Source organism: Ochotona curzoniae, unplaced genomic scaffold, assembly GCF_017591425.1.
Source record: "Ochotona curzoniae isolate NIBS_2020 unplaced genomic scaffold, NIBS_Ocur_1.0 scaffold_2656, whole genome shotgun sequence".
NCBI lineage: Eukaryota > Metazoa > Chordata > Mammalia > Lagomorpha > Ochotonidae > Ochotona > Ochotona curzoniae.
The window spans coordinates 261300-280863 of record NW_024467098.1 but is presented as its reverse complement, the minus strand read 5'-3'; the positions used below and the strand labels follow the sequence as shown (position 1 = coordinate 280863).

At 40.0% G+C, this 19564-nt stretch overlaps 1 pseudogene; it reads right to left on the bottom strand.

Annotated features, from left to right (window-relative positions):
* Positions 1–684: 684 nt before the first annotated feature.
* LOC121171451 lies at positions 685–1316 on the bottom strand (annotated as a pseudogene).
* Between the last annotated feature and the right edge of the window lie 18248 nt (positions 1317–19564).

Genomic DNA, 19564 nt, shown 5'->3' with positions numbered 1-19564 from the left:
AAAGTTGCTAGGTTTTCCAGTTAAATGTTAATGGGATAATTGATAACCTAATAGTTTTACCTGCTATTTAGGTCCTTTAAGTTAAATGAGACTGTTAAATATAAATAACAACTCAATAACTTTGAAAATAGCCAGTAAAGCTCATTTTGTGAATTTTCCAGTCATCAAGGAGGATAACTCAAGTCAAAAACAAACCCTTTCCATTAGATAAGCTGTTAAGAAAACAAAACCTCAGAATTACCTATTTCTAAATAAGGTGCTGTGAGAATTCTAAAGTAATAAGGAGCAACAGTGTGTTACATGGTGACTCCAAACAGTTACGTGACTCAGTGTGCTTTCATGCTAACTGCCTGCACTGGTAGTACAATTACAGAGTTTAGCATTTGCAATAGAAACCATACCGACCTGCAAAGCTTTGATGTTATCTAGTATCTTGTCTTTTACATAAAATGTTCGCTAATTACTGATCTACGTACCTTGTCCAGTGACCTCAAATATATAGCTTTTGGAGAACAAAGTTTCAGGAACAAAATGAAACAAAATATGTATAGAAAATATACAAATGTTGATTGGGAATATAACTCAAAATATCAAATCAATACATCTCTTCAAATAAAATATTTCATATATTATCCTACAGGAAATAATTTAAATTATATATGCTTACTTTTTGACATGATTATTTTACAAATGTGACAAAACAATGAAATAAATATAAAGTGTAACGCTGAAGATTTTTAAAATTTCCACTTTAATGGCCAAAGATAGCACACAGACTTGTGCAATGTTGTATATTCTCTTGAATGTTTTTGCTAGCCTCAAGGCAGATACACTTAACAGTCTCTGCACTGAGGAAAGTAGTGTGATGTCAAGGCAGTGTGATAGCAAGGCAAGGGAGGAGCTTGCATGCAGCTATCCTAGCTGTTTTCCTAAAATAATACATCAGTGGACTGACTTGTTATTGCACATTTCCAAAACCAGAACCATAGTCCATAAACTGCAGTTCATTTACAGGTAATGTGAAAGGTTCATCTAGGTTCATGAAACTGGGATTGTCTACAAAGAAGATAAAACATTTTTGTAACCTGGAGCCATTCTCTGAAGTCATATGGTTTATATCCTTCTCCTCTTGCCTAGATTGGTTTTCCACACTACGTTTAGGTTTCTGATTTGGTTACTCCCTTAATGATGCCTGCTCTCTCTGCAATTTCCTTTTTTGGAATTTATTCCTTGATATAATGGTGTGAGTCCATTGGCTTCAAATATGCTCTTGACCCAAATATGGATACACACTCTCCAGCAAGGGCCACTAAATTTAATTGTTAAAGTGTGTGTGTGTGTGTGTGTGTGTGTGTGTGTGTGTGTGTGTGTGTGTGCTTATGTGTTTGTGTGTATATTGTTAGGCATCATTTACAACTGAAGGATTCTCACTCTTCAGGTAGTTTAAAGGAGATCCGAAAATAAGTCTTTCTCTTCACATGATACTGGGATATTGGTGAATAAATTAGGTAGAGCTAGCCAGTGACATCACTTTTATAGTTAGCAGATGTTTGTGTTTCGAAGGATTCACCTCCAGTTGAACTGTTACTTCCTAATTACTGCCTATTGAAGCTGAGGAATAGAAATCAATAGCTTTTGATCTCACAAAGTATTCCATGACTGAAAAAAAGCTTATAGGCTCCATGCACAACAGTTGCAAAAAATTTTTAATAATTTAGGATATGATTACCCAAGTATGTGAAGGATCTCAATAATGAAAATGACAAAACATTAAAGAACAGAAGACACCAAAAATAAAAACATCTCCTATGTCTGTAGATTCATAGAAATGGTATCAGAATGTTCATAGCAACAAAAGCAATCCACGTACTTAGTGAAATCCATTCAAAATAAATACAGCATTAGTCTCAGACCTAGCATAAATGATACTGAACATCACAGACATGAGACCAACACAGTGGCATAGCTATCTAATACTCCACCTAAACTGCGGCATTCCATATGGGCACCGGTTCCTGACCTGGTTGCTGTACTTTCTGTCCAGATATCTATGTGGCTTGGGAAAACAAATAGAGAATGGCTCCAGTCTTGATCTCCCACCCACATGTGAGATCAGAAAAGGCTTCTGGGTCCTAGTTTCAATCAGCACAGCAGCAGCCACTGTGATCATATGGCTAGTGAAGCAGTGGATGGAAGATCATCTTTCTCATCATCTCTTCTTTCATGTGTAATTCTTTCACACAAAAATGTATAGCTTTTAAACAAAAATTCATATGCAAGCACAAAAGACATTGGATATATAAATCAATCTTTAGCAAAAACTGGAATTAGTGAATATAAGCTCAGTTTTCTGTAAGAAATCCAATACTTTCCTGGCAGGATTATGGTTACGAATATGTCCATTATAAGCAGGAAAAATGCTATTTACATTCTTATTTAATGTTAATGCTTTTTCAACGTGTTTCATTCCACATGGCATGATAATAGTATGAGGATCAAAGACATAGAAGCATGCAGTCAGCCCTGACAGACAAGCTCTGCAACCCTGTGGAGATAAGGGGTTAAAACTCTAGTTCCTTTATGATGTAAATATATCCATTCTAATGGGAGGTTGTAGTGTGCCAATACACTTGTAGGAGATAATTATGTGGGAAGAATCAGAAGCTGAAGTGGGAGGCTAAGATCTATTCTGTGGAAAAATGCCTCCTTTAACCATTGTTCAACAAATTGTAGCTCTTCATCAGCCAGAGGGCTCAGAGTGAGCTCATTGTCCAGCACAGGATCGCCTTCTAATGTAGCAAACACATTCTGTAGTTCATAATCAGGAATTCCCAACATAGGAGTAGCTAATTAATATCTCCCAGTAGTCTTTGATAATCATTTAAGCTTTTAATATTGACCTTCTAATTGAGATCTTTTGGGGTCTAATAGTTTGCCCACTGCATATCCTAAATAGTTAACTACATCTGTTCTTTGTATTTTCTCAGGAGCAATAGTAAGCCCATGTGGTTCTAAATTTTCTTGGAGCATGGATAAACCTTTTGCAGCATCTCAGCAGAGGCAGCAGAATATAAAATATCATTCATATAATGAATAAGAAAAACAATTGGAAAACTTTTGCCAATAGATGCTATATTCCTTTGAACAAAGTATTGACACATTGTGGGTGAATTGGTCATATCCTGGAGGAGCACTCTCCATTGATATCTTTGAAAAAGGTTCCTTATTATTATTAGAAGCAGGAACTGAAAAAGCAAATCTGGGCCTGTCAGTTTCATGGACAAAAATATTATAGAAGCAATCTTTGAGATCTAACACTATAAGTTCCCAATCCTTAGGTATTGCTGTAGCAGATGGGAGGTCAGGCTGTAATGGTCCCATAGTAATCATAGTGGCATTTACATTTCACAAGTCAATCAACAGTTTCCGCTTCCCTGATTTCTTTTTTATAACAAACACAGGGGAATTCCAGAGAAAGAAGAAGTTTCTATGTGTTCTTTTTCTAAATGTTCTTGTACTAATTCTCTAAGAGCCTGGAATTTCTTTTGATGTAGGTGTCACTGAGGAGTCCATACTGGTGTATTAGACTTCCATTGTATCTTAACAGCCTTGATTGTCTCAATAGCCCCTAGGAAAAACCCAAACCTTGGCAATGTAGGTTAGTAAATAGTTTAAGTGGCTCAGTAGTTCCTTGCTGATATTTTCCTAAGCCTTTTCCCTTTTCATACCCCCATTTAGCCATAATATGTCTCACTGTAGGAAAATTATTTTGAGAGGGGGTAAATAAAGTTGTGCATTGGTTTGTTGTAAGAATTCTCATCTGCACATGTTAATAGGAACTTCAGTAATTAGAGGCTGAATGCCATCAAGCTCCACACAATGTAATTTACAACTGCTGAGCCATACTTGACAGTGACATTTTTTCCTCCGAGGTCAATTAACCCTATAGTTGCCACCTGCAGAGGCCAATTTTCAGGCCATTCACTTTCCCTAATAAAAGACACATTAGCTCCAGTATCAAGTACTCCAGTACAAGTCCTTCCCTGTATTATTAAATCAAGCAGTGGTTTCTCTAACTCCCACAGCATTGTGCTGAGGGCAATGACAGCATCTGTGTGCTGAATCCTCCCTGACACTGACACTTTTTTTTTTGAGGGATTCTAAGGTAACAACAAAAGCTGAGCAATCTTATCTCCTCTGTAAAAGTCCACTCTAAATTAACAGTCATTACAACAGCAATTCACCAGTATAATTTCATCAGTTAGTTCTGTATGTACAGTAATGCCCTGTAAAGACAGGCTGCTTCATCCCAAAATCAGACCCACAGTCCCAAAGGGAATGGGACTCCAATATTCTCAAGGAATGTTATAAGGACACTGAAAAGGATGTATTGTCAGATCACATGGAGCAGGCAGAGCAAGAGCAGCACTACCTGCAGTGGCTCCAGATTGTTCCATAATATTTTTGTCCCTTAATTTTGATTTGGTGCCAGGCATTTTGATTTGGTGCACCCCCAGGCATTTCCTGCTAGCATAAAATATTGCTGTCACAGGGGTATGTGGGTTCTAGAAGTCAAATTAACACCAGACAAGAAATTTCCATCCTTATCAAATTTAGAGTGGCAATGTTTAGCACAATGATTGCCTTTCTTGCATCAAGGGCATAAGCCTGGTTTGAAAAGTTTGCATGCTCACCCCCTTTTGCCTCTTGCCGTACAGAGGCAGAGGTTGTAGGAGGGGTATGACATTGCTTTTTTTTTTTTTTTTTGCAATGAAAGAATCACAATGTTGCCTTTTCAAATGTCCTGGCTTGACAGAATTAAAACATTTAAGTCTGTATTATTTTTTAACAGCCAGTGCCTCTAGGGCAGCAATTCTGGCCTTATGTTGAACAGTTCCAACATTTCGACACAATCTCAGATGATCCATTAAGTTCTCCTCATCTTTTTGAGGTTTTATAATGTTTTGGCAACCCAAATTTGCATTATCATAAGCCAACTGCCTGAGCAACACAGTTTGTATATCAAAGCCACACACTTGTTTTTCTATGGCAACCTTAAGCCATCCCACAAAGTCTGAATAAGGTTCCTCATGCCCTTATACAATTTTATTATACTAGCAACATGATCAGATTCCATGTCATTTTTCCCCAAGCCTTTAAATTTAATTCTCGGATGTGCTGAATAGCATTAGGGCTGATATTAACAGTCTGACACAGCTGATATTAGCAGTCTGATATGCCACATTGGCCCATACACCGTTACTTATAAGCATATCAAAGTGACCCCAACTTTTCTACCAAGCTTTCTGATTTTATTCTTGGCTTCATCACCAAGCCACATTTGCCATTGTAAAAACTGTGATTTTGACAACACCACTTTTTTGCTACAAGATAAAAGCCATAAGGAATCAATTTACCCTGTTCATTCCCGATTGAAAGAAATTCGTAACAGAAAAAAAGTTGGTCCATAATTAGCACACACTTTCTTAAAATCAGACATTGTATTAAGATCAAATCTTGACCATACGTTACTCCCTTGCTTATTGAAAGTGACTGGAGAAATTAATTTTAACTCATGTGGCCTCATACTGCAGCAGTGTGTGAAGGTGGTGCCGCAAAGCGCAACTCCTATGCCTGCCGCACCTTAGGGCACTGCCTCTGTCCTGTCCTTTCCTCATTAGATGCAACTGATAACTCTCAGAAAGAACTCTCCTCCAACTCCTCTTCAAAATCACTAGATGTTAGTGGGGGTGAGAATCTGGATAGAGCAGTATGGTGGGCTTAAGACCCTCATTTTTGCTCTGTTTCAGGAGCAAACCACATGGGCGAGTTTACATTTGTTTTTACCCTTTTATAACTCTCCGAGAAAAACTCCAGTTTTCCCTTCTCTATTTGCTTTTTAGTTCGCTCATGCAGCTTGCATTCATCCAGAGAGTACTCAGTGGCAGTTTCTAAATATTCAACATTCATCCCATTAATACAAAGAAGCAATACTTAAACCAAACCCCAAGTAATCAAAAATTACACCTGAAGACACTCATCTTTTTAATCTGCTTTTAAAGTATTCTCCTCCACTCTCACCCAGACATCTAAGCTTAAGGTCCCTTTATCAGGCAACCAAGGATTATATTCTACCAGTGTCCTAAGACTGCTGCAACTGTGATTTTGAAACTACAGTGTTATACTGCTTCAAAAAATGATGAAGCAGTCCAATATAGGGGATATACTTCCTTTTCCCTACCTTTTGCCTCATTCTGTGCCTGCTTACCTCCTTCTGCAGGGGTCACCTCATCCTTTCTTTTTTTCTTTTTCTCACTCCAGGCCCCACATTGGGCGCCAGTTGCAAATTTACCTTGCAGGTTCCTGGTGAGGAGATGCGACCTGAAGAAATGGGGAAGGGTCAGTGCCCTCTTTTGGTAACTGACAAAGTTTATTTCCAGATTTTCAGTTTCTATACATTTCATGAAACAAAGATTGAAGCATAACTCAAAATTAGATCGTGTCTAAAACACAGAGAGTACAAAGAGGCTAACAAGTAGACTTAGTCAAAGAGTTATTAAACAGGGAATAGATAATATTGTCTGTCCTTGATTGACTAGACAGAGCACAAATGTCCACCTATCTTCAAGAAGAGCACAAAAGCACATCCAAGGCTCATTGACAACAAGAGCACACTGTGGGTGACAAGCCTTCTACCTTCTGTTTCCTGGAGCCTCTTCTCAAGATGCTCCCACAGGTCACTACTGTCCCAACTTTCCTACGGGCTGTGTTCCAAGAAGTTGCATAAATCAAAATTTCAAAACGTTCTGCAGCACAACTCTAATCAAAAGAGACTGGGAGAATTCAGAGTTCAAAGAGAATCAGGATGGAGAAATAAACAGACTTAAACACACCGAGCAATATTAGCAAGGCGAAATTTGAGAGGTTGCATTCTATGAAATAACGGATGATAGAATGACAGCACAGGGGCACCTGGATATTGATGGACACAAGAAAACACTGCAGAAATGATGTGGTTTTGCAGCGACCAGAAAACCCTAGAGCAATCAGAAAAGTGGTCATCTGAACTCCACTGGTGGCTGGAACTCCACAAGTAATGAGGTGGGAAGGAGAGTTCGTCGGGACAATGGGAGGTAACCCAAACCAAACACTGCTTGTCCCCCTGGTTTGTTTGTTTTGAACAGTAGGAGGGGCAAGGCAGCAGATCCTAAACAGAAGACTTTTGTATATCTGGGACTCACAGCCCAGATCCTCGGTAGAGCTGAATTGGGTGCCAATTTGTGTAGGGAGTCAAAGGCTATGGGTGAGGACTGTACACGCACTAAGCTCTGAGCATGCTTATTTCTGACTCAATAAATTGCAATGATGTGGCCTCCCCCACCAAAAACAGGTGAGGGTATCACACAGACCTAATGGCCAGCTAATTCAGAACTCTATCACTTTATGTTGGATGCCATTTTGTACAAAGTGGCAATGGTTTAAGGCTGCAGGAACAACAGTGATCTGTGCATCCACTGAACTAGAAGTGAACTCACTGAACTCAGTGCATTGCACTAGGCCCACACTGAAAATACCACCTTCGGAATCTTATGACTCAAAATGGTTCTGGGTAACCCTCAGAACTTGGCCAGCAGGTTCCAAAAAGATCAGCACCAACAACAGTCTAGCTATTCAGGACACCTAGTGTCCTGAGAACAAAACTTGGAAACTGCTCAATCCAAAAGTGGAAGAAAGATTGTACAGACAGTGGGGCAGCCTCAGCACGGAATCACAGGAGCAGAGTGGACATAAATGACCTGGGGCTACAGAAACCCTGGTGGAAGTCTAACATGGAAGCTCAGATCTGAAACTTGCTAGAGGGAGTGAGTGACACAAGTTAATTCAAAGAAATAATTGTGAACTAATCACAATAAGTAAACTTGAATTGTAGACCTGTAGGTAACAGAGTTTAGAAACCTGTCCTAAGGAGGAGAGTCTGCTAAGCAGAAGTACAATGACCAAGAGCAAAAGAAGAGACAGAGTCATTTAATAAGATAATAAGCAAGCAGCATGGCATGTGTCTGAATTTCTCAGCCGCATGGCTGTATCTGGGGGTATCCATGTTCTCCCTGGCTTTGTGCTGGAGGTCCTAGCCCCCCAATGTATGCTGCAATGTGGTGCAAGTGTGCTCAGCTAGGTTGGGCCCAGGGTCTGAGAATTTCGTCCATCTATAGCGACAATGCTGGGGACAGATCTCAGACATCTCTAGGCATACCAAGGACCATGGTTCTGTCCACTGCTGTCGTATTGGTGGGCAGAGTCCAGATAAGCCTTGGATGGAACGGGTGTCTGGGTTCTACAGCAATGTGTTTGTGCCTGGGTATGCTAGTGCTGACCCAAAATTCTTGCTGTGGATCCTAGGTCCCCATGCAGTGATGCTAGGAGGTAGTGGTATCCTGGGCTTTTTGGAGGCCTACATACCAATTTGCACTAAGCTCAGCCCTGTGGCCACCAAGCATTGAGTTCTAGGGTCTTGGGGTATTTAATTAACTGCCTAGAGGCTTCCATGTATCAGGCCACAGTACATGTATGCTGGGATCTATGCGACCGGTGTGGAAGACACAAAGGTGTGAAGAGTATTGTTCCATTGCAGGTACTACCTCAAGGAATTTAACACTGTATGGCAGGGCCCTGCAGATGTCTCCACAACCACCTGAATGTAGCTCCACCTCCCTTTGTATAGACAATGGGTAACCTCACTGAGATTTCTGTATTCTATTTAGTCATTGTCTGCCACCACGGATTTGGTCTTTACTATCAATGTGAGCTTGGAAGTTGATGTTTCTGATGATGTCTTAGTAAAGGGCCATTTACAATTCATGCTGTCTTTATCTCTGTCTCTGCTGCCTCCACTGAACATCCTTGATCTTTAGCTCCCTCCTGTGATGCATTTCCTCCCTGAACTGATTCAATATTAAGTTGTAAAATGAGGATTGTAGTAGGAATGTGTTACTCATTGATATGCACCGTCTATTGAGAACTTCCTGACCACAGAGTCAGAATGGATAGCATCCTGCTTGAAGGTGAAACAAATGGCAGAATTATCCTTGGAAACACCCACTTGACCATGACGCAAAAAGTCTGTTGCAGAGTTGGTAATAGCTTCTGTATGAATAAAGTGGACAGGTTTCTTGCATTGCCCATTTTGATGCTGAAATTGAAGTGGCCCATTTCTTTTCTATACCTAATCCACACACCCTTCACAAGTCCCGAACTCAGCTGGAACTGGACTCTAGCACATTTAGGCAAGGAATGAATCCTGAGAGACTCCCAAAGACACCCATTTGCAGATAAATGAGGTGATTGATATGTGATGGTTTGGAGGTGAGAGACCTGAATATATTTTTGGGTCAGATTGATGCATCAGTCCACATGGAATTCCTGGCATGGGACTGTGAGTATGGAACATGACTGACTACCCCATGCCAGCGGACAGATAAGCTATGGCTGGGGGGACTGTCTGGCAGTGTTAGATTCCCCTGTGAGTGTCTCATTAAACTGTGCCAGGACATCAACCAGTATACAAGAGAACCAGAATCAGTGTGAATTATGGGAGGGATATAGGCCCAACCTATGGAACTGCAAGTTCCACTGGTTGGCTTGAGAGTTATGATGGTGATGGTATGAGTTAGGCATAACCATGGAACTCACTGATGCTCACTGGTCCTGGGCCTGGGATATGAGAGGGGCAGGTACAGGCTGCAACACCTGCATTATCTCCATAAAATAGGGAGTGGGGTGGTCCAAGCCACATCAATTCTTACAGAGGGCAAGATGGATGGGGCAGGGCATGTTGGGTAAGGTCCAAGAACATGCTGGCATGCATTTGATCTGGGTCTGAGAGTGGCTAGAGAGGGAAAACCTGGGAGACAGCCCAATTAGGTCATAGCTCCCACTGATGAGCACGTGGTCAAGGTCTGGTTGTTGGGAAGGCTGGGCAGGATAGCTCTATCCATTGACAAGTGTCTGAATTTGTTTTGAATCATGCAGACCGGACAGGGAAGAGTGAACCATAGCCCACTGGCAAGGGCAGAAAATTGGACAGGGTGCATCTCTGGCCAGGCTAGCCTGCCACAACTACTGGTTTGCATGAGTCATGGGTAAGAGAAGACTGAGCAAGCCAGGTTGTAGAAGAGTTGTGCAAAGAAGATTTATGACTGTGGGATGGCTGGGCCAGACAGGTCTACAGCATTCAAAGCCAAAACCTGACAGAGGAGGGGATATGTCCAGCTGGGTTAGAGCAACCACTGGTAGATGCAAGATCAGTGGCTGCAATCAGGCCTGGTTGAAAAGCTAAGGGGACGGCCTGGATGGAGTGTGGGTCCCACCGGTTAGCACCAAGGCCAGGGTAATGGCTTCAATTTGCTTTGGATATGGATTCAGTTTAACTTGGCATGCGTGTAGACCTGGTCTGGGGTATGCAAAACTGTGCTAAACTTCAGTACCCATTGAAGGTCATGAGAATCAGGATGGGTGTAGGATGGACTGGACTAGGTCTCTGTCCCTGTTGAGCAAAGCATACGCGGTGTCTGGGTATGAACCAGGCTAGCATAAGCTGTAGCACTAAATAGTAAGATCCAGAATAGTTAAGGGCCAATCAGGCAAGGTCACTGTTTCTGCTAGGCAAAAATAAATAAATAAATAAAATAAAATAAAATAAAATAAATAAATAAAAAAAATAAAAAAAAATTCTATTAATTAGGGCTGGCCAATACACCCAAGAGTGTGTATGGATCTGGTATTGGGAGAGGTACTGGTGGAGGGTCTTGGCAACTCCTTTGTCAGGACATAGTCCCCAAAGTGAACACAAGAACCAAGAAACAGAGCAGACCAGCACATGCCTGGTTATGGTACGCATGGGTTAAACTTTGCTCAGCTTTGGGGCAAGTCAGGTTAGTTCATATCACTTGCTGGCAATTCAGAGAGCCAAAATACTGTATGTGTGTGTCATTTCATCATGGGCCACACTACCAGCCAGTTCACACAATGGCCTGGACTAGAAGCTGGCTTGGCTCACTGGATTTAGTCTTAAAGAGCATGAGCCAGAACTGGGAGCAGTCTTCGTCTTGTCACAGCACCAGCTGGAAAATGTTGATGTGAGGTGGACCATATATACTAGACTGGGCCACAGCATCAAACTAACACATGTGAAACCCAGAGGAGAGTGGGTGAAACCAGTAGGGATGCTACATTGTGATCATCTCCTAGGCTACTATTCCCTGTGGTGCGCCTGAGAGCTGGAATTGTAGGAAGACCAGGCTGGACAGAGCTACAACACCTGCTGGCATGTAAGAAAGCTAAATTGGGGACAGGCCAAACTGGGTGTACTGTACCTACTAGTCCATGCATAAACTAGAGGGAGTGGGGGTTGGTTAGGCCTTGCTGCAGCATCAGTTAGCAGATGCTGGCATGGGGTGGCAAATTCTGTCAAGCCAAACTGCAGTACCACTTGGAAAGTGCAAGATCCAGGAGTTAAAGTGGACCCAGTAGGGAAGCAATGGGTCCTTCCATCTTGTATTGCCACTCCCGCTGATGAGCAAGAGAACCAAGCCTGGAACAGGCATGGGTAGACAGACAGTGGCACCCACCTGCACATGTGTGTGCTGGATAGCTGATCTGGTTGGGTTGAACTAGGCTTTAATGCCCATTGACATGTATGAGATCTAAATGGGATGCTGGATAGACTGAACCAGTCTCTTGAACATACTTAACAAGTACAGGAACCAGGCCAGGAAGAAGACCTGGTGGTGGGGTACTATGGGTCGCTCTGACTAGGCTACAGCTCCCACTGGTTCGAGTACAGGCTGAGTGTGTGGTCAGCAGGATTTAGCTGTGCTGCAACACCCATTAGTTTGCATAAAAGACAGAGTTGGAGACAACTGACCCAGCAAGTGCAAATAACAATATGCACGTAGGCCAATTTGGGAGACAGTGCTGGACCATGTTTTGGTGTGCACACACAAGAATTAGGTCTGAGATTACCTCAGATGACGTTTGTTTGCAAATCCCCCCAACTTACCTGCTGAAGTAAAAAGTCCACCAATGGAGGAAGTTGCAGGTTCCATGGTCTGACCAGGGAATGCATGTGTCAGAGCTGGGCCTACTCGGTGGTTTAGGTGGAGAAGTGAACAGCATAACCATATGCACATGGAGAATAAGGCAGTGCATTGGAGCCTGCAGAGGACTGCTAGTTCTGTAACAGAACATGGAGGACAGAACAGATTCATCAATTACCCAAGCAATAAGTTGACAGTGAATAACTGGGAAAATAAAAATTCTAAGGTGGAAAATGTCAGCTGGATGATTCTAGAGAAATTTTGTTGTGCTTGGAGATTGGCAGCAATATAGATCTGTTGAACTATCAATACAACTTGATGGGGACCCTGGGATCCTGCCCACATCAGGGAACCTGAGATGATTGGGATGCTGGGTATGACATCTCTTCTTATCACTCTCCTCCCCCTGAATACATGAAGGAAAAAGAGAATATTGAAACTATGGCCACACCCAATTTCCTCTAGCCACTCATACCTAAACAAATATTCAAAAAGTGTCAAAAATAAAATTTGTACAAAATAAGAGGAGTGAAGCCATAGCTATATTGGCCTTAGCCATATTAACACTGAAATGTTGCTGTAAGTTTTCTTATACTAGAGCAAACAGGTAGCACATGAGCTTGTAGCATTCGCTCTTTTCTTTGTTCATCTTCTGATGGAATGGCTTTTTCTCGTTTCAGTTGGTAATTTTGTAGTGTCAAATCTAATGATTTTTGCTGTAAATCTTATATTTTCTCACTTTGTAGTTATTTATACCTCTCCCAATAATTTCTTGTGATTCACAAACTGATTACCCATAAGAGATGGATTAGTTGTAAACACTTGAAGTTGTAAATGGTCATTTCAACACTGTTTTGGTATATATAATGAGCATTGAATTTTAGCTTTAAATTTTAGTTCGTTCAGAGACACAAGAGTCATGCACTAGCATCTATTCCTACAAGAATGTTTTAATTAATGTTTTCAAAATTTGTGTGATGTATTTTTATGTTTGTAGCATGTTTGTTAACTTCAGTTTAATGAAAAATTGCATTTTTACTCCATTGTGCTTAGTGATCATCTTTTTTGCCTTTTAGGAGATATATAATGGAAGTGTATCATTGTTCAGATATGGAGACAATGTGCTGCATGTTTATTCATAGAGACTAAAGATGGACCCCCCCAAATGGAAGAACAAAATATATCCTAACAGTAAGATGATGGACTCTCGGGCCCAGCGCGGTGGCGCAAGTGGTTAAGGTTCTCGCCTTGCACGCCTGGGATCCCATATGGGTACCGGTTCTATCTCGGCAGCCCCGCTTCCCTTCCAGCTCCCTGCCTGTGGCACAGGAGAGCAGTTGAGGACGGCCCAAAACTTTGGGACGCTGCACCCGCGTTGGAGACCCTGAAGAGGCTCCTGGCTTCGGATCGGCATAGCATCGACCATTGCGCTCACTTAGGGAGTGAATCATCGGAGGGAAGATCTTCCTCTCTGTCTCTCCTCTCTGTATATCCGTCTTTCCAATAAAAAAAAATAATAAAAATAAATCTTTTAAAAAAAAGATGATGGACTCTCTGATAATATCCTTGACTAGATTGTTGGGACACACTTCAACAACATCATGATAGACTTCTGACTGTTCATGAAGGACATCCAGTGTAAAACTGGAGGGGAAATCACTGTGTAGGGTACAGGGATTGTGAGGATGGGAATGGACAACCCTAGAGCTTCTGGAACTATACTATAAAATAATGTTCAAAAGAAACAGAAGAAGAGACAGATGCACAGTTAATGTTACTGAAGGCTCCCCTGCAAGGGAGCAACAGCCTTAGCCAACCTCAGATTAAACTTAGGAATACAGCAAGAAAGTGGAGGATACAGAATTTAAAGCACTTGTTATAAAGTTTCTTATCAACAATTAGAAGCACATTCTAAAATTTAAGAAGTATTTCACACTCCAAGTAGCAACACTGACACAAAATCTAGCTGAATTACTGGAAATGGAAGACTCAATAAAGCAAATTATAAAGATCAGCAGAGACTATATCTCATGGATTTTGTTATTTCAGCTTTTAATTCCATTGCTTCAAAATACGTTTTTCTTTATAAGTTCTTTACTGACTGATTCGTCACACAACAGCATTATTTTCTTCAAGAAGATTTTTTATTTTATTTATCATTATCATAGCGATACATTGGTCATCCAATAGCATGTTATTTAATTTATGGTGATGTCAAATTGGGGTAATTTGGGGAGAGGTTAGGCGAAATGTTAGGGCATATAGAACTGTTTCATCAGTGAGAGAAACAAAACAAAACAAAAACAAAAAAACCCAAAACAACAAAAACAAGGTGAGGGCCCAGAACAATTGCTCAAATTCCCAATCTTTCACTTGCAAGTGATAGGATCCGATTTGGACATGGATGTGTTTTCCAGCTGCTGCATTTCCAATTTGCTTCCATGCTTATGGCCTGGGAAATCAGCAGAGAATGGATGAAAGTCATGGGACTCTGCACCCATATGGTAAATCTGGAAGAATTTCCTCACTCCTGGTTTCAGACAGGCTCAGCTTGGCTGTTTTGTCCATTTGGGGATCAACTAGTGAATGGAAGATGTTTCTCTCTGTAAGTCCCTCTTCTGAGTTATATATAGTATTTTTACATTCTTCAAAAACTGCATATATATGTACATATATATATATATTTATTTATATGAAGATAGTACAGATAGATACAATGACATTGAAATCAAATAAACAGAACAGAAATCCCAGAAATGAACCTATATATCCAGGTCAATTACTTCTGAATCAGCAGAAATGACATATGGCTAATTTTATTATGTTATGGCCTCACTGGCTTGAGTAATCCTGAGTATTAAACCATGACATTAACTGAACACATGGAATTGAGGAGATTCAGACTGTGATTAAATAACATTCAGGTTGAGAGTATCTACTGGAATTCCCAGAAATATTAGGGAGAACTCTCATTACACTAGAAGGTAGTTATTGACATAGTTTTTAATTATATTTGCAAATGGAAGGCAATATAAAACTAGATTGCAGAATAATCCCCATTTAATATCATCTGGAGGATGTCAATCAACGACACCCAAAACGTGTTAAACATGTGGAGGAGCTGGACTGTGGAGAATGCAAGGGGAAATCTGTTGAGCCTATGGTGCTGTATTATGAAAGATTTTTTTTTAAAAAAAGATATTATTGGGAGCAGCACACTAACCTAGTGGCTAAATAGTTTCCTTGCAAACTCTGGGATCCCATAAGTTTACAAGTTTATCTCCTGGATGCCTCATTTCATATCCTGTTCACAGTTTGTGACCTCGAAAGCAGTAGAGATTGCCCAAAGTCTTGAGACTCTGAACCACATGGAATTCACGGAAGATGCTCCTGCCTCCTGACTTAAGATTGCCTAGGCTCTGGCCATTGCAGCCATTTGGGGAGTGAACCATAGGATGGAAGATCTTTGTGTATCTTCTGTCTGTATATCTGGCTTTCCAATAAAAATAAATAAATATTTAAACTTATTCTTTTTTCCTAAGAGAAGGCCCTATGGAAGCTAGCTGAAATGTAATTTACCCTTAATATCATCCAGGTTGTCAATAAGTGAGATCCAAAAAGTTAAACTGTTCCTTGCAAAGTCAACACTCCATATGTGAGCACAGGTTCGTGTCTGGCCTGCTGTGATTCTGGTTTAAGTGCCTGCTTACTGTATCTTGTAAAATAGAAGATGTCCCAAGTGCTTGGTCTCCTTCCATGTCATGGAAGACCCAGATGGGGTCTAGGCTCCTGTCTTAAGTCTGACTCAGCCATAGCTAGCTTAGACCTTTGAGGAATAAATCAACAGATGCAAAGTCTCTTGATCTCTTCCTGTCATTCTATACTTCAAATAGTTAGATATACCCTATAAATGAGTGGCAATCTACAGAGTTTGAAGCAAAATTAGAGTTAGTATTTACATGTTTGACATAGTATTTATTATACATGTGATTTATTATGATTCACAATATATCTATGGTGAAATCATGATCATTTGAATATTTAAAACTTTCCATGAGAATTCATTTGTATCTTATTTATTCATATTGTTCACTGTAGTTGTTCTTGAACAAAAAACTGCAGTTTTTGTGGTGAATTCAAACCCAAATATTCAATTTCTTCATTAGTGTGAATAAGTACTTCTTTCACATTACTATTTTGTCTCTATTCATTTAATATTTGATTATTTAAAGTATTTTATTAATACATATGTAAATGAAAATAATTTACTTATATTTTCTTATTGTAAACTATTCAAATATTTAATATTTTAATATTCATTAGCATTCATTTAAAGAAGACATACCTAGAGTTGCATAGCATCATACGAGGGGCAAAATTATTTATTGTTGATATATCAGTAGGCAATTTAGTGATACTTGTGTGATATTAAATCCTACAATACTGATTTATTAACTTCACTCTTAATAATTTTTAAGGCTTCATTATATTTATTTGAGAGACAGAGTAATAAACTCCCAGAAAGAAAGAGAGGGATAGAAACAGAGTCAGAGAGATCTTCCATTCGCTGTTTCATTCCCTAAATGATCACAACAGCTTAAGCTGAATCAAATCAAAGCTGGGAGTCAGGAACTCCTTGTGGATCTCTCCGTAGAATGCTAGAGTTCAGTAGCTGCTGTATTCCCAGCTACATTGCAGGAAGCTGCATTGTGAACAAAGCGGCTGGGATTTAAATCTGTGCCCAATATTAAAAACAGTAGTATGAGGCTACATGGGCCAAAATCCACTTCATTTAATAGCTCAGTTATAAAATAGGTCTTCTGGGACAAGCTCCACTCCTGATTGTAGTCCAAATATTGCAAGCATTTGGAAACTGCACCACCAATGATTATAAATAACATGATGTTGACATGAGTGCAGATTTCCAAATATCAAGACCAGAGTTATCAAGACTGTTACTTACTGATTTTAAGTTTTTTTTTTTTTTTTTTTGGTTTTTGTTTTTGTTTTTAATGTGAGGTGGTGATGAGTTGACATTCTGGAATGCATATAAGGAATAAGAATGATGGAAGGGAAAACAGGTTCCTGCTTCAATTGACAACTCTACGGCTTATATATTCACTGAAGAGGTAGATAATGCCTCCTACTATCTAAATAAAACATTTTCCCCCATTTTCTCTTGTCTGCAACTGGCTTCTGACTTGTCTTTCTCCTTCTCGGTCAGCTTTCCTTTCCTTCACTCCTTCTCCATATACTCTTTATCTCTTTTTTCAAACTCTCCCTCAAATACACTTTGAGATCATCCCCACCAGCACACTGTCTCTCGTCATTAATTTTTTAAGCGTGATTACTGAAATGATATATGATGTTACTTTACTTGAATAATATAGTGATTTACTGTTATGTCTCTTCAACCAGGCTATACGTTGTTTGAAGAGTAAAGATGTCATTTATTTATGTAATTCATGGACAGTTAATGGTATTAAGAAAATAATGTTTATACTGGGAAAATTACCATGAAACATAGTTACTTTATTTAAATAAGGTTCTAAAAATTTGTAGATTATTCTTAAGTTTGATATAGGTTATGTTGCTCAGAGTATCATATCAATAGGAGAAGAGCAGTAGGAACTTTACCCACAATAGTCTATCAATCAGAGCAATGGAGATTGTGAGAGAGCTGACGTGGGCTTTGGGTGTTGGGACAAGTATTTGGACTATGCAGATGCATTAGAAGTGCCCACTATACACTTGTATCTGCCTGATACACTTGGGTATATTTCAAACATTCTCCAGCATCCACTTTGATAACAACCAGAGTTCTCACTGCCTGGCCCAAGCACTGACACTTAAGGCTTGATGACAAGAGTAATCAAAGAGAACCCCACAGACTTGTCAGTGAACATGAATGAAGCTACAGAAAATAGAAGTCCTGGCTGTAAGACACTAAAAATTGAAGAGTCAGGAAAAAATAAGTGAAGAGAAAACTAATTTATTTAGCTCTTAATTAACACATGAGCACTCTGTACCATCAGTAGGGTCAACCAGACCCACAACAGTGTTTCTATCAAAAGAAAATCCACCTGTAGGAGACAAAAACATATTCTTCCCAGTATTTCTGACTTGCCAGCCAGTCCTACAAATTCCTTTTTAATTTTCCCTTACTAAGGCAAAAATGGTAGTCAGTCAACTATTTCCAGAGTGTAACAACATGCAAAGGCCTCACCTGGGTTTCTACTTCCCAGATCATCTGAAAGATTCGAGAGCCAATGACTTCACATGGGAAGGAGTCATTCACCACTAAGAGAGCATGTGAGCTGCCAGAGGACAGCAACCAGAACCAAGATCACCTGAACTTTCCTCTGTCCTGACTTACTCTTCTGTCCATCAGCAATGAGGACTTCTCATCAGCACAACCTCTGGTTTTACATTTGCTCTGGAGAAAGAGGTCACCAGATGAAAGGTTGAAATATGTGGCTGTCCTGCAGTGATGGACTTGGTGCACAGAGCCGATAATAACATGCGTGGACCCTGACTGATGGTCAAAGCTGAAGTTTATTAGGGGCATCAGACTTTATACACTGAGAGTCCATATGGGATAGGAGAGGATGTATTGAGCTCATCAACAAAACCCATCCACTGTTTTTGTTCTCTAGATTGGAATTCCTTTTGTTTTGTATATTACACCAGGTGTTCTCATTTACATGCTGTTTATACGAAAGGTAGCTATATGGTTGCTGTCATGCAAATACTGTCCAATGAACTGCAAACCTGTGCTCCTTGATCTCACAGGGTCACAATGTCCTCCTACAAAGTCACAATGTCCTCCTACAGAAATGTTTTCTGTAAGTGCCATGGCATTAAGACAGCTGAAGAAATCCAATTAACACAGGAAAACAGGAAAGAGTTTTTAAAAGCCTGTACACCCAAAACAAGGTAACAGATAATAAATTACAGTTAAATGCACAAAATCACCAAAATTCTATGACTTTTATGTGTATATACTGCCTATGTGTAACACTAGAAGACAACATCCAGGATCCCTATCAATATACAATCCACACACTTACGTCCCTAATATAAAATGATGTCCCATTTTAAGAGCCTGCTGTGTAATTTAATCTCTCTCCATGCAATAACATTTTGGATCTATGGATGACAATGTCATCCTTTCTATGTTTACTCCTTTGGGGAGTTTGGAAAACAATCATTATATTTTTTATAGGAAAGACTTCTAAAAAGTAGTAGATGCAAATTATTCTATTTTCATGAGAATTTGTCTACACAAACATACAAGATATGCTTGAACAAGCCTGATTTAAGCTTGCTTGTGTTTCCACAGATTCTGTATCTTTCAGGGCAAAATTGATAAGGCTGTGTCAAGTGTTTTGTATCTTGGTGAAGCACATAAGTTGGCTCTGGCACATTTGTCCTTTTTGGAATGAATAGTCTCATTGATTTCATTCTTT